The 14,874-nt window shown below is 47.1% G+C and overlaps 1 long non-coding RNA gene across 1 annotated transcript; it reads left to right on the forward strand.

Annotated features, from left to right (window-relative positions):
• Window positions 1–550: 550 nt before the first annotated feature.
• On the forward strand, window positions 551–13,678 carry LOC134739705 (uncharacterized). Its single transcript, XR_010126619.1, has 4 exons — window positions 551–613; window positions 8,394–8,450; window positions 10,283–10,782; window positions 13,382–13,678. It is a non-coding gene; the product is annotated as an uncharacterized LOC134739705 (long non-coding RNA).
• Window positions 13,679–14,874: the final 1,196 nt, after the last annotated feature.

The raw sequence follows: 14,874 nt of genomic DNA on the forward strand, positions 1-14,874 counted from the left end.
CACCATTTCTGAAGTTACATCTCTGTGTGTGCTTTCATTGGTGATGCCATTTCCCTTTGCTCTCTCTTCTTTTCTTGGGAAGACTTCTCTGTCTACATTTGTATATTTATTTGGCTGACTTTCCCTGAATTTGCTGCCTGACTGAGTAATTTATTTCAAAATAACTACATGGCAAGCTGTTTTAAGCTGTTTAACTAAATCCATTGATTGAAGCATTTTCTGACACCTGGCCGTCCACATGGAGATTTCTCTTTTCCAGTCTTCCTAGTCTGGAAAAGACGTCACCATCCACAGGAAGTGTTTGCCATTGTACCCAATCTGGTCTCAGTAGCACCATTTACATACCAATAGTGTAAATCTCTGTGTTTCTTATAGACATATGATATGGTTTGGATTTGTGTCCCCGCCCAAATCTCATATCGAATTGGAGGAGAAGCCTGGTGGGAGGTAACTGGATCATGGAGGCAGATTTCCTCCTTGCTATTCTCGTGACAGTGAGTGAGTTCTCATGAGATCTGATGGTTGAAAAGTGTGTGACCTTCCCCCTTCACTCTCTTTCTCCTGCCACCATGTGAAGAAGGTGCTTGCTTCCCCTTGGTGTTCTGCCATAATTGTAAGTTTCCTGAGGCCTCCCAGTTTTTCTTCCTGTTAAACCTGTGGAACTATGAGTCAGTTAAACCTCTTTTCTTCATAAATTAGCCAGTTTCAGGTAGTTCTTTATAGCAGTGTGATAATGGACATAATGGACTAACACTATCTTGTTCTCTGGTATCTTTATTAAAGCATTCTCAGTGTCTGCTCATGCTGTCTTCTCTAACAATGATGTGCTTTCTGTGTTTATTCCTGTGACATGCAGCAGCCAGCACTGCCAGCCCCCATGGCTCTGCATGTCCCCACTGAGGTCCTGTTCCAGTGTCTGCAAGTCCCTCCTGATATTAACATATTACCACTGGCAATTTTCTCAACATTTCTATTTTCTAAATAATTTTCATTTTAAAATCCTCCAGTAGCAAAAGTTGTTTAAGACAAAAGCAAATAGTTAATTTCCAGTTAGCAAAGCTTTCTCTTTGTATTAAGTATGCTTTAATCACATTTTCAAAAACATACGGTTTCTATTTTAATAACTTCTAAAAAGTAATTTGGATTTTGTTTTGGGTGGATTATATTGTATGAAATCCCTTGTCTTTTCATATTTTGACCATTGTATGTTAATGTTTTGTATCATGTCTTAGAATGAATGCAGGTGTTCCTTTGGAGCATATATCCAACGAAAAGGAGTGAAATTACTGGGTAGCAACTTCTTTTGTTTTTTTTAATATTTGATTAAATGAAATGTTTTACATCTCTCTGTTCCTCTTGCTCTTCTGTACATTATCATTCTTGTGGCTTTTTAAATTCAACTTTTAATTTTTAAATAATTATAGATTCACATATAGATGCAAGAAATAATGCAAACAGATCCCATACCCAGTTTTCCAGTGGTAACATCATGCAAAATTATATTATAATATTTTTAATGTGGGTGTTTATTACTGTAAACTTCTCTCTTAGAACTATTTTGCTGCATCCCATAAGTTTAGGGATGTTGTATTTCCATTTGTGTTTGTCTCAAGATAGTTTTTAAATTTGCCTTTTGGTTTCTTCTTTGACCTACTGATTGTTCAACATGATATTATCTAATTTTCAAAAATTTGTAAATTTTCCAATTTTCTTCATGTTACTAACTTTTAATTTATTACCATGGTGGTCAGAAAACAGACTTGATATGATTTTAATCTTCTTAAATTTGTTAAGATTTGTTTTGTGGCTTAATATATGATCTATCTTAGAGAATGTTCTGTGTATGCTTGAGAAGAATGGTCATTCTGCTGCTGTTGAATGAAATGTCCCATAAATGTCTCTTAGGCCCTTTTGGTCTATTGTGTTGTTCAAATCCAAAGTTTCCTTTTTGATTTTCTGTCTGGACAATCTATCCGTTGTTGAAAGTGGGGTATAAAAGTTTCCTGCTAATGTTGTGTTGCTGTCTGTTTCTCCCTTCATTGTGTTCATATTTTCGTTACATATTTAGGTGCTCTGAACTTGGGTGCACATACACTTACAATTGTTATATTTTCTTGATAAATTGACTCCTTCGATCATTACAAAATTATCTTCTTTGAATCTTGTGGCAGTTTTTAACTGAAAGTCTATCTTATCTGATGTGAGTATAGCCACCCCTTTTCTCTACTAGCTACCATCTGCATGGAACATCTTTTTCCATCCCTTCACTTTTAGCCTATGTGTGTCTTTAAAGATATATTGAATCCCTTAGATGCAACACATAGTTGGATCTTGGTTTTCTTTTTCTATTCATCAGCCACTCTATGTCTTTTGATTGGAGAAATCAATTCATTTATATTTAAAGTGATTATTGATAGATGAGGACCTACTACTGCCATTTGTTCAGGGGTTTCTGACTATTTTGTAGATATTTTGTTCTTTATTCTTCTTGCTGTATTCCTTTGTAATTTAATGATTTTTTTGTGGTAATATGCTTTAATTTTACTCTTTTTGTCTTGTGTGTATCTACCACAGGTTTTTGTTTGTTGTTGCCATAAGACTTACATAAAACATCTTACAGTTTTTAGTCTATGTGAAGCTGCTAACAACTTAACTTCAACTGCATACAAAAACCCCACACTTTAACTTCTTCCCTCTACACATTTTTATGTTATTCATGTCACAATTTACATCTTTTCATACTGTGTATCCACCAACAAATTATTATGGCTATAATTGTTTTATTTTATCTTTTAATTTTATACTAGAATTAAAAGTGACTTATGCCATCAGAGTATGAGAGAAGTCTGAATTGCACTATATTCTTATTTTTACAGTGAGTTTTATACTTTTGAAATGAGAAAAGTTCCCTTGTTCCCCTCGCGTGGCACGTGATGGGGGTGTGGCTCGCTTCTTCAGTGCCCCACTGCTCAAACCTCTAGGAGAGCATACAGATGGGCAGATTGTGGGGCTCCGACCCCACGGTGGCATCTAGGGGTGGATGTTTACAGCTCCTAAAGCCCTAGGAGGAGAAACTTCTCATCTGCTAAATGGGGCTCCCTTGCAGCTGTGAAGTTCTGAGATCTTAATGTGTGCACTGTGTCTTCAGTGCACACAATACCACCCAACACAAATTCAATGCCATTGATTCCCCAGCAGTTAAACTCAATCACAATGCCACTGGCCTTGTTCTAAAAATTAGAGAACTGCTGCAGGAAGGGCCCTATAAATTTTGTCATCATAACTGCCTGAGCCACAGATGCAGGCTGTTCCCTGCCAATCAGGGCAGAGCAGGTTGACATGGGCCAATGAAGCCCAGAGGTCCTGGAGGAGATGCAAGTCACACAGGCCCCCTCAGAGATATCTGCCAATGTCAGTGTTGGGGTCTCTTCTGAAGGATGCTGTCTGTGAGATTGTGAAAGGCACCCAGCAGCCTTGTTTCTGTGGCCCAATACTTTTTCCACTAGACTCCTTCACGTGCCTAATTTGGGACACAGTTTCTGAGCTGCAGATGTTGCCCACTCCAGCCCAGAGATCCCAGAACATCCTGCAAGCTCAGAGGCAGTTGGATAAAGGGCCACAGGAGCAGGAGCCTCATCTCTCTGGGCAACTTCAGACTGTTTCCTGACTGTGCTGTCCTAGAAGGGGCTGACGCAGTGAACAGAGCCCTTGGGGCAGGTGGGGCCTGGGCTCAGCTGCAGAGACCAGGGGAAGGGCTGGACCACATTCTCTTTCTGCCATATGCAGCTGCCTTACACTACAAGAGGGGGAAGAAGGGAGCTGAAGAGGTAAAACGAGAAAAGACCCAGAGCCAGCGGGCTTTGTCACATCGGCTGTGACAGTTAAACCTGGCATTACTAGTAATTGCTAACATTTACTACACATTCACACAGAGGCCATGCTGTAGCTAGGCGTTTCTGGGCTAAGAATGTCTTATTCATTTAGAACTAGTACCTCGGACTCTGATTACAGGCCTTGCTGTGTGTAAGGAACACCACTGCCTTAGCATGAAGACTAGCCTACTGTCAGTGGTCAGAGAGCTCTGACACCAACAGTTGGTTTTCCTACAAAGAATCACGTAATATTTGGGTTATAGAAGCAGGGCAGTGCTGACTGGATGTCCTGAAAGGGATGGACCTGGCATAAGAAGGGATGGAGAACAGAATTTGAAAAGCATCCAATCCTGAAACTGGGCTGGAGGGAGCATGTCCCAAGCCTGTTAGGGACTGCAGAAAATTCATGACCAGTATGAAGGTGGGGCTGGGCACCTGCAGACAGGCTGATCTACTCTCTCTGCCTGTGACCCTCCTCAGGGCAGGCTGTGTTGTCAACAGGTGTTGTGCAATGCCAAGCACCCATGAGAATTCCCACTACCCAGGGATTTGAGGCACCCCTGTTCCCAGGTTCCTTCCTAGAACCCAGGTCGCCTTGGGATGACTAGGGGATTCTGGTTGACTACCCAGGGAAATCTGAAGCTTGGGAAGTTTGCAATGTTAAGTCTCGGTCCAGAGCCAGAGCCAGACCTGGCTCCGTGCCTCTTCTGGCAGCAGCAGCAGCAGTCCCTATCCATTTCCAGAGCCCTGCCCAGTGGATACCGTGTGGTCCTTCCACAAAGTTGCATCTTTGAGCCCCTCACAGGGAATCTGGAGCCTCCTAACCAGGAGGACATGAGAAAAGATCCAAAGAAAAAGGCCCGGGTGCTTGGGGTAAGAACAGCCATGCAAAGGGCAGAGGCTGAGTGGGTGCTGGGAGGACTTTTCACTTTGGGGACAGAGCCTTTTGTTTGGCTTAAGGAGTTCCAGGCTGCTCTGGAGGCATCGGGCGAGCCCTCTGGAACCACCTAGTCGTTTTCCACAAGAAAGCAAGAGATTTCCCAGTTTTGTGCTCGTGGGGAGCATTCACCTGAGATATAAAACTTTGGCTGCTTAACTTATTTTAAGGGAATAATAACATATTTGCATACACTTTATTTGGAGGCAAAAGCAAAAAAACAGTCTGTTGAATAAATTATTCTAGATTTTACTTCCCAGGGATTTTTTCTTTCTGAAAATTATAGAAACTTCATCTCCTATTCTCCCTTCTTGAGAAATTAACCATTTGAAAACAGATACTTGCCCTTAGTCTGCCTTCTAACATCTCTCATATGATCCATGATTTTTAGAGAAATACAACTCCATTGCATGACCAAAGGGAGCAGGGGGGAATGGAAAGAAGGAGCTGGGCAACACAGGCACCAGGAGGAAGGGCCTGGGGCCCAGGGCCAGGAGCTCCCTACTTGTAGGAGCCTCAGCTGTTCTTTCAATCCCCAGGCCACGCCTAACCTTGGGTTGAAAAGTGCTTTCTGGGCTGACTCCGCTGTTAGAACAGGTAAGACATTGCTTGGTAAATGTTGCATGAATGTGAAATCTTGTGGTAGAAATATTCTGAGGCTGATTCAGAGGCCGCCTGGGACCCCGTCACAGCTCTGAGGTCCCTCTCCCCCAAGGAGCCATGCCCCAAACAGAGGTACCTGTGTCCACCCATCCTGCAGAGAGTGGGAGCCAGTTCCTGCCCCACCTGCTGTCTCCTAAGTGCTTCTTTGTGCCCAGGAGGGAGACGGAGCACAGGGCATGGGCACCTCCTGGGCTGGGACCAGTCATCACCTGGGATCCCAGCGCCACAGTTCAGAGCTAAAGACAGAAACACCCAGCATTTACTGCACGCTGATCTCAGCAAGCACTGGGAAGGGCTGGGAGCATGTCCTGCGTGCTGGGTTTCCCATGCCCCTGAGAGACTTTTCCTGCTTCTGCACTATCTCCTTGGGTTGCACAGAGTTCCAGCACTCCGCTTCCCTGGGGAAACTGACAAGGACTGGCCCTTGATTGACTCACCCAGTGAGTTGGTTTCCTGGGGCCATGGTAAAAAACTACCACAAACCAGATGGCTTTAAAAAAAAAAAAGAGAGAGAGAAAAAAAAAAGCAGAAACTCATGCTTTCCCAATTCTGGAGGCCAGAGGCCAGAGTCTGAAATCCAGGTCTGGACAAGGCCAGGCTTTCTCTCCCAGCTCTGGTGGATCCTGGCAGTCCTTGGCCCTCCTTGGTTGCAGCTGCATCCCTCCCACCTCTGCCTCCGTTTTTGTGTGACATTCTCTCTGCCAGCATCTGCCTGTTTCTCTTGTCTTGTACCTACACCAGTCTTACTGGATTAAAGGCCCTCCCTGCTCCACTCTGACCTCATCTTAACTGACATCCCAATGACATCTACAAATACCCTATTTCCAAAGAAGATCACATTCCCAGGTATCAGGGGTTAGGACTTAAACATATCTTTCTGAGGCCACACCAGGTGACCCTTCTTCCCTAACAGACCATCCGGATCCTCTGTGGCTTTGCAGTTATGAGCATGGGGATCCTTTTGGCATGTACTTCCTTTCCCTGTCACTTTGGCCCAGTGGTTCTCACCTTGGTGATGTCTGGATTCCCATTCGTAGGAGCCAAGTGTGTGAGTAGGATGGGTGCTCATGGAGGGTGGTCTCTGGGATGGAGCCGGGCACAGACAACTGATATGCTACCTAGCAGTGTCTCTGTGGAGAGCAAAGATGCAGGAATGGAACTTGTTTTGAGGGCAATCAGCCAGGAGTGAGAGGAGGCCTGGCAGGAGAAGGGGTTTTGCCAACGGGAACAGAATTGATCATCTGGCTCAAATATCAGTTCTTCCAAAATCCTCATAGTGCCATCCTCGAGGGCCCTGGGAGCCCTGCAGCATCTCTCTGGGGTGACCATACCATGCGTAGCCCCAACAGGGACACCATAAGAATAAAAGGTTGTGCTATTAATATTTATGCCATGGCAACAGGAATACCTAGGACTGTCCCTGACACACTGGACATAGGGTCACCCTACTTCTCCCTAAGTTCAGGTGACACAAGGAGTAGGAGTGAGGTGGGCAGACAGCAAGTGAGAAATGGGGTGGACAGGGCACACAGTGGGGTGGCCAGGCTGGTGCATCTGTGGCCCTGTCTATGGGGCCAGCAGGGCCAGTGGGGTCAGTAGAGCATGTACTGAGCTTGAAGAGGTGGCATGGAGCATTTAGAAGCTCTGTCTGCTGCTTGTCATCTCTTGGCATGTAGAAGGCCTTCTGCAGAGTTCCACTCCAGACATAGCCTCGGAGTCCTGAATATCTCCCATGCTCCTGGAATCAAGGAATGTCTTAGAAAGCTTGAGCTGCTTTAACAAAAATACCATAAGCTGGGTGGCTTATAAACAGCAAGCATCTATTACAGTTCTGGAGGCTGGAAGTTCAAGATTGAGACACCAGCAGATTTGGTGTCTGGTGAGGGCTGTTGCCTGTTCATAGATAGAGCGTTCTCGCTGTGTCCTCACATGGTGGAAGGGCAGAGGAAGCTCTCTGGGTTCCTTTTAAAATGGAAGTAATCCCATTGATGAGGGCTTCACCCTTATGACCTACTCACCTCCCAAAGACCCCACCTCCAGATACCATCGCATTGGAGGTTAGGCATTTAGCACATGAAATTTGGGGGGCAACAGACATTCAGGCCACAGCAAGAAGCTTCAGGAGAAAGCTTTTAGTCTTGTGAAATGTGAATGAGGCTTTCCCACAGCCTAGACCTGTCTTCACGCCCCAGCCCCAGCCTCTTGCATTCACGGTGGCTTTTGAGCATCCCCTGACCACTGAGTCACAAACCTCCCTGTTCCCTCTCTATCTGGCTATTTTCTTGCTAGGACCAGAACAACATTTTTTTATAGTCTTGCCACCATGCCATGTAGTTTTCGTACATTGCAGCTATTTCAAATTACTGCATTTCCACAGAACACTTTTTCTGTAATAACCCAGAATCAACTGCTTTTTTCTAGCTGTTAACCTGGCCTCAAAGTCTTCCCTTTACTTGCGCCCCCTTTTTCTTCTCTCCTTAACTCTGACTCTGGAAGAGCCCATGGAACTCACAGTTCAAAACCCACATGACTTTTCTTTCCCCACCACAACATCTTCATCTAAACAGAGTCTTGTAAGATTTACCTGCCCTCTCTCCTTGAAAATCACTGTTCCCTGGTCCCTGTGGGGGAGCCTGGGCCTTAAGCCCCTTTGTCTTTGTTCTAGAGGAACTTCCTCTCCAGCTGAGTCAGGTCCTCATGAGATTCTAGGAGTTGCTTGGCCTCCTATATCCACTCTCCCCAACATTGGCCTGTAGCCACATATGGCCTGGACTTTGGCCCAGCTTCCAACATGCCCAATAATGTCAGCCCTGTGGGGAAGTTCCTGGAGGTGTACAAGGACGTGACAATTCAGTGGCAGGGACATTGGGGTGCTTGTTCATGTGGAAACTGACTTTACCATTTTCCTCTTTTCTGAGTAGTTTATCATTTCTGGATTGCTGTCTGTCATTTTGGGAAGAAAATCAAACAAGCATCTGGTGAGTATAAGAACAACAGTGCCTCACTTACTAAAAAGAGACTTTGGTGGAACCTCATCCAGTTGGATCTTTCCCAGGTTCAGACAAAGGAACTGAACCCCAGGTTGCTGACAAGTGTCCTTTGGTCAGTGGCCCTGTGGAAGTACACAGGGCCCACTGATCTGAGGGACACCTTTCATGATCCTCATTTTGCAGAGAGTCCTGTACCCTCTCCAGGCTCTGGGTGGCTTTATGGGAAATTCTGCCTCATCATGATACCTTTTGGTGTTCACTGACCACCTGGGTCCAGGTCCTTGGTGAGCACAGGGGAAAGAGGACAGTGAGAGCATGGGTTGTTTGTTGTGCACCACAGCCTGGGTGAGAAAAGCATCAATCAAAAGAGATGAGCCTTGCTGGTGGGGGCCAGGAAGGGTTACCTGAATCCTTGTGTTGCCAGGGACAGAAAAGAATAGGGCGCAGAGTGAAAAGCGAGTGTTCAGTGATGGGAGCACATCTGAGTGATAAACTTTTGCAGAATCATTTCCAGGCCTTTCTTAGGAGGCTAAGAAGCATGGGTTGGGGGACAGAGATGGGTATGGTGGAGGGTCTGGTGACCTGGGATTTGGGGGTCTCCCTGTCCTGACACAGAAGCTGCCAAGAAACTGGCAGCCAAGCCTCAAGGTGGCAGTGCCAGGTTTGGAAGCTGTCATTCTCTCAGACCTCCCTCAAAGGATCAGATGCCCTTCTTCATCCCTACTCTCAGCCTCCCCTGAGCCCTCCAGGAAAGCAGCCTGTGTGGGTCCCCTAAACAGGGGCAGGAGCACCAGCCCTACAGAGCAAGCAGCAGCTGGTGAGGCAGATGGTGGCACAGGGTGGGGACCATGGTGTTCCAGGGCCACTTAGGCTCCTTTGAAATTCACCCGCCACCATCCTCAGGGCCCTCTTCTCTGAAAAAAAAGGGACTTTCTCAGAACATGCTGACAACACGAGTTGTGAATCCCTGGTGCTGTATGGAGAAATGGCCCACCACATTTTCCCATCTCTTCCCCCATCACTGCCCAGCTCTGAGATTGAGCCCCTGGGAAGAGGGCCCGGATCTTTGCCAGAGGCTGCTGGGCAAACCTGAGCACACGTGCCATGGGCTGTTTGTGACGGGCTGGAACACCTAGCCCAGGTGTCCCGGAAGCCACCACAGACATCAGCCTATTCCTTCCCTGGTGTTGGTCTTTGAAAAGTGAGTCTGGACACCCTAAAACTGGAATCCAGGTTTCCTGCTTGCAAGGAGAGGTGGCCCCCCATGGCGCAGCTGTGATTCTCAGCCCACCTCTGGGCCGTGCCCCAGCCAGGATCTGAGCATCCACCCTCGGCCCCAGGTGCTGTTGCCCCCACACTGAGCCCTCGCACCCCATGCTTCCTGGCCTTCCTGCCAGGGCACCCTTCTCACAAAGTGAAGTGGATGAAAAGAACAGGAAAGAGCACCAATCCTGCTGCTGTCCCCATATGACAGAGGCTGCTGTGGGGGCATCTGTTGTACTTGGGTGAGAAGGCCCCTTGGCCTCGAGCTCTGCCATGCAGGGTTGCTGCAGACAGAGCCAGGTGACAGGAAAGAGCATGTCTGGGAACCCACCTGATGCCAGCCTCAGCTCAGGATGAGACAGGAGGCCTCTTGCTAGGCTTAGGGGAGATGGCAGGAGGAACCTCCTCAGGGTGCCAGTGGACTGGGTAAAGCCAGCAGGGGGCTTGGAGGTCAGGGAAGCTGTGATTTATCAAGCACCATGGGCATTGCAATATTTTCTCTGTTCGGTTCAGTCCAATGGGACATCAGTTCTGTACATATTTTCCTCTTCCTCTAGCCCTGCCCAGTCCTGGGTGGAGAAACTACCAGAACCACATCTCCTGTCTCTCCCACCGTAAGTCTCTGCTTCATTCACGCATTCATGTACCACGCATTCAGCAAGCATTTGCCTGTAGGCTTGCGGAGCTCTGAGAGGAGTCGGGAGTGAACAAAATTAATCAAATCGTATGACAGAAGAGGAAGTCCCATCCTGCCGAGGGTCCTAGATGTGAGAACCTGCTGCCGACCTGGTGGGATCGTGGTGCCCCAGGAGCATGAACTGCTCAGGAGCAGACCCTGACCAGATCCCCCGCAGGCCTGGAACAGCCTGATCAGCAGCCTCCTAAGCCCTGTGGCCACCACAGTGGGCCTCATTGTCCTTCCCTATCACCTGGCTGGGGTGTTCTCGGCTGCCAGACAGTGCCAACTGGTGGTGCCTCCCCATCAGTGTCCCAAGACAGCCACTACTTTCCGAAGAATGAGACCACCAGCTGCTTTGTGGCCAGCTCCAGCTTACTGGTGAGTATTTTTAGGTAGAATGTTCCAGACTAGTGAAGTCTTTGAGATTTTCTACTTCTTGTTCACTGCTTCCTTCTGGTGTGGACCATGGGGAAAGAGGCAGAACACAGGAACCCACACATGGAAGAATAGCAGGCATTTGGCTGGACTGTGCTAAAAGAGTTGTTCAAGTACAATATCAAGCAAGACTGTAGTTGCAAAAAGACATAACCAACAACTTGGTTTCAATCTGAGCACCTTAATGAACAAACTGATTTAACTGTTATAGTCTCAAGGGATGGGTTTGTCCAAGCAAGAACTCTAGGGTCAGGGTTGTGAATTGTTCAAGAAAGGCCAAGAGCTCAGGGAGACATAGGAACCTCATAAACAGGGTGGCCACAGGCTGGCAGTCCCCAGGTCCAGCCAGGCAAAAGCCACAGGTCAAGGGAGGCTGCAAGAGGCTAAATCCTAATTCCACCACATGCACAAAAATGGATGGGATGGCCAAAAATGACCCCCAAAAATCAGGAAACAAATACAGAATGGGCTTTTTAATTGTTGTTTGCAATCAGACCTTTATGAAAATGATGGAATGTGGTTTCGCATTCTCTGTTGCATTAGAGCCAGTCTGAGCATCAGTATTTGCTCTAAAATGTGTTTAGTCAATAAAGTCAAGAGAACATGTGTGTGGAACATTGAGAAAAGAAGGCAGAGGAAGTTTGCGTTCCTGCAGCCATAGAGGGGGATATTCTAGGGGTGGAGAGGCAGCAGGCAGGGGGAATGTGTGCACGGCCTGGCCGTTGTCCCATCCCCTCATCGCTGGCTTCAGGCCATCCTCCCATAGATGGAGCAGCTATAATGGGAGTGGAGGGTTGCAGGGCAGGGGAGGCATCTGCTGAGTGGCTGGATGGGGTTTGTGTAGTGGATTAGGATGAGCTCCTCAGAAACCAGCCTGAGCTCTCTGGCTCAGGAGCTTCTCAGGAAGAGCTGAGAAGTGGCAACCCCTGCCTGAGGGGTCCTTGTGTTTGTTTCCCATGGCCACAATAACAGAGGACCACAAACTGGTGACTGAAAACAACAGAAGTGAATTCCTTCACAGTTCTGAAAGCAAAGTCCAAGATCGAGGAGTTGGCAGGGCCGCGCTTTCTCTGAAGGCTCTAGGAAAAGACTCTTTCTTGTCTCTTCCAGCTTTGGGGAACTCCAGGCATTCTTTGGCTTCTGGACACGTCACTCTAACCTCTGTCTCCATCCTCATGGGGCCTTCCCCTCTGTTTGTCTCTGTGTCCTGGTCTCTTCTTATAAGAGTACCAGTTATTGTATTTAGGGTCCACCCTAAATCCAGGATGATCTCACCTTGAGATCCTTAACTAATCGCACCTACACAGACCATATTTCCAGATAAGGTCATATTCTCAGGTTCTATGTAGACATGAATTTGAGGGGGGACACTAACCCACTACAGTCACAGTCTGTACAAATAAATTCAAGGTTCTGCACACCTGTGGCCTTACCTATTCTACTTGTAAGCCATCATTCCATGGAAGGTGACCCAGGGAAGCAGAATTGTTCTCCTCCTCAGGTGGGTACCTCCTGGGGACTGGCGTGAGCATTAGCAACTGTGCCAGCACATCACTTTGATTGGTTAAGGTGCCCCTTGCTGCCTCCCAGCCAAGCCAAGCAGGCCCATCCCAGGGAGCCTAGGTGGGTAGCAGGTGCTGGCAATCAGTTTACAAAGGAAGGCCTTTTGCCTCACCACTTCTGTGGACCTGCAAACTGCCATAAGGGGTGAGTGTGAAGTCCCCATCTTACAGAAGACGAAATTGAAACCCAGACAGGCGGAGACTCTCCCTGGAGACCGGATGAGTGAAGAGTCAGGAGGCTCAGCTCAACCTTGGGTGTCACCTGCCACCTGCACTGCTGTCCCTGGAGTGGCCCAGGATACTAGGATATGACACTGTCTCCCAGATCATGAGCAGGTTGAGTCAGGTACGAGGGAAGAGGAGCCAGCAGATGACACTGTCTAAACCCATCTGGTCATCCCAGAAAGGCAGAAGGGTTGGCCAGTCCAGCACAGACCCTGTGCATCCTGCATTTCAGAGGATCCTGTCTGTGATGCTCCTCTTCACGGCATTGGAGCTCAGCATCGTTATCCCTTCTTCTGTCCTCTTGTGAAAAAAGACCTGTTCAGATGTCCTCAGGGTGAATCTGCTGTGCCCTGGGCTCTGGGGCCTGGGTGGTGGCACAGGGCATGGTCCTGGGGCCAATGGCAGGTGGTACTAAGGTCGACGCATGAATCTTGACCTTAGTCGAAGTTGACAGGTTTTGTTGAGTGAGGCAGCAGCCGACAGAACAGGATGAGAGCAAGTGCCCAGGGTGGAGGAATCACAATAGGAAGCGATGGGGCCAAAGAGAGCACATCACACATCTGCTCATTTAGCAGAGCAGGAAACAGGCTAAGGTGCAGAAGCCCTTTGGTCCCTGGAACCCTTAAGTTTTTATATTTATGTATCCCTTGTCTTTTGTTTCAAGATATTTTTTAATTTCTTTGGTTTGATTTTTTGGAGATAAAAGGCCTTCCACTCAGCGTACAAGGCCTGTTCACTTGCTTTGTCCTCTCCAGAATGTGTGTTTCCTGACCCAAAGTGACACAGTGATCACCAGCAAGCCCCAGGCAGCATTTGCTGACACTGTCCTGGAGATGAACAAGGAGTGCACCCTTAGCGTGGGGGCAGAGAGAGAGAGCACATTGTCTGCAGGAGTCAGCTGAATGATCTCACAGACCCCACCTGCTGGGCTCTTCCATTTTATCACAATTGCTCCGCCTGTTCACGTGCAGAGAGAACTCTTGGGGCAGATTTTAAGACCTTAGAGAGTAACTTGTTTACAAATAAAATATCTCTTTGATGACGTATTTGGATTCCATGTCATTTTGCCACATTTCTCTTAATTTACTGGACACCAACAATGAGATAAAAATCAAGATTTTAGGATATGTAGAAAATTTCTTAGTAAGAATCAAAAAAGAAAATAAAACAACAAAATGAAGAGCTGCCTGGGAGAGATGAACCCATGGTCCCTGTCTTCACGCTAAGATGCAAAAGAGCAGAGCTTCCAGCTTCCAACTGGAGCTCCCACACAAAATACTGGGGAAATCTTCCTCCTTCCAACAACAGTCTTCCTATTGATCCTGAGACCTTGCTGGCAACCAGCCGTGTCTCTGCCCCTCTTTCTGTGCTCTCGTGACTCATCCCAGCTTCTCTCTCTGTGCCCCTTTCTTGTTCCCCTCTGCCCATTTCTCTCTTTATCTGAATCCCCAGATGCCCCTGCACAATGTGAGTGTGCAGAGTGTCCCAGCCCTCCCTAGGAAGGGAAAGCACTGTCCCCTTGCTTGGAGAGAAGGCAGAGACTGCTCTCCCACAAGACTGTAGTGCCCTCAAACCCCCGGATCAGCTCATAGCTTGTTTCCTGGTGGCCAGGCCAATGATGAGGTTCGCCACAGCCCACCTCAGCCAGGGACCTTATGACTTAATAGGGGAAGAGCCACAGAATATAGCCACATATATGGGCAGAAGTCCTGAGATATCCATGGGGCTAGATACTAAAGGGTCTCCATTTCCAAGTAGAACCTAAGGTTAGATGAGAGAGGTTTATCATCAATGCAGGAGGATCCTCACAGGATACAGGATTTAACAGCCTAATAGGGATTCCAGAAGATAGTTCAAATCAGATTCGAGGTAAGCTCCTGTAGGTATGGAAAAAGTGACAACTCCCCATGAAAGACAGAGGTGAGAAGGCTCAGAGAAGTGGATATGCTGGGGTGGATACACTCTGTAAATCCAGAAAAATCCATCTGCTGCCTATTTTTCAATTGTTCAATTTGCCTGTTCAATCATCTGGGCCTGGTCATGCTAAATTTTTTTAACTACCAATTTTGATTTGCTTAATGATTGTAAATCTGGTTTATCCATTTCTTCTGTTTTTTAATTCACTCTGCATTGATATTTATTTATACTACAACTCTCCAAACACTATTTCACAAATCAAGCTTTTACAGCAAAAGTAGGAAAATGTTTTAAGAAATTTTATTTTACCTTGTCAATGACCAAAAACACA

The sequence above is a fragment of the Pongo pygmaeus genome, chromosome 5 (assembly GCF_028885625.2).
Source record: "Pongo pygmaeus isolate AG05252 chromosome 5, NHGRI_mPonPyg2-v2.0_pri, whole genome shotgun sequence".
Lineage (NCBI taxonomy): Eukaryota > Metazoa > Chordata > Mammalia > Primates > Hominidae > Pongo > Pongo pygmaeus.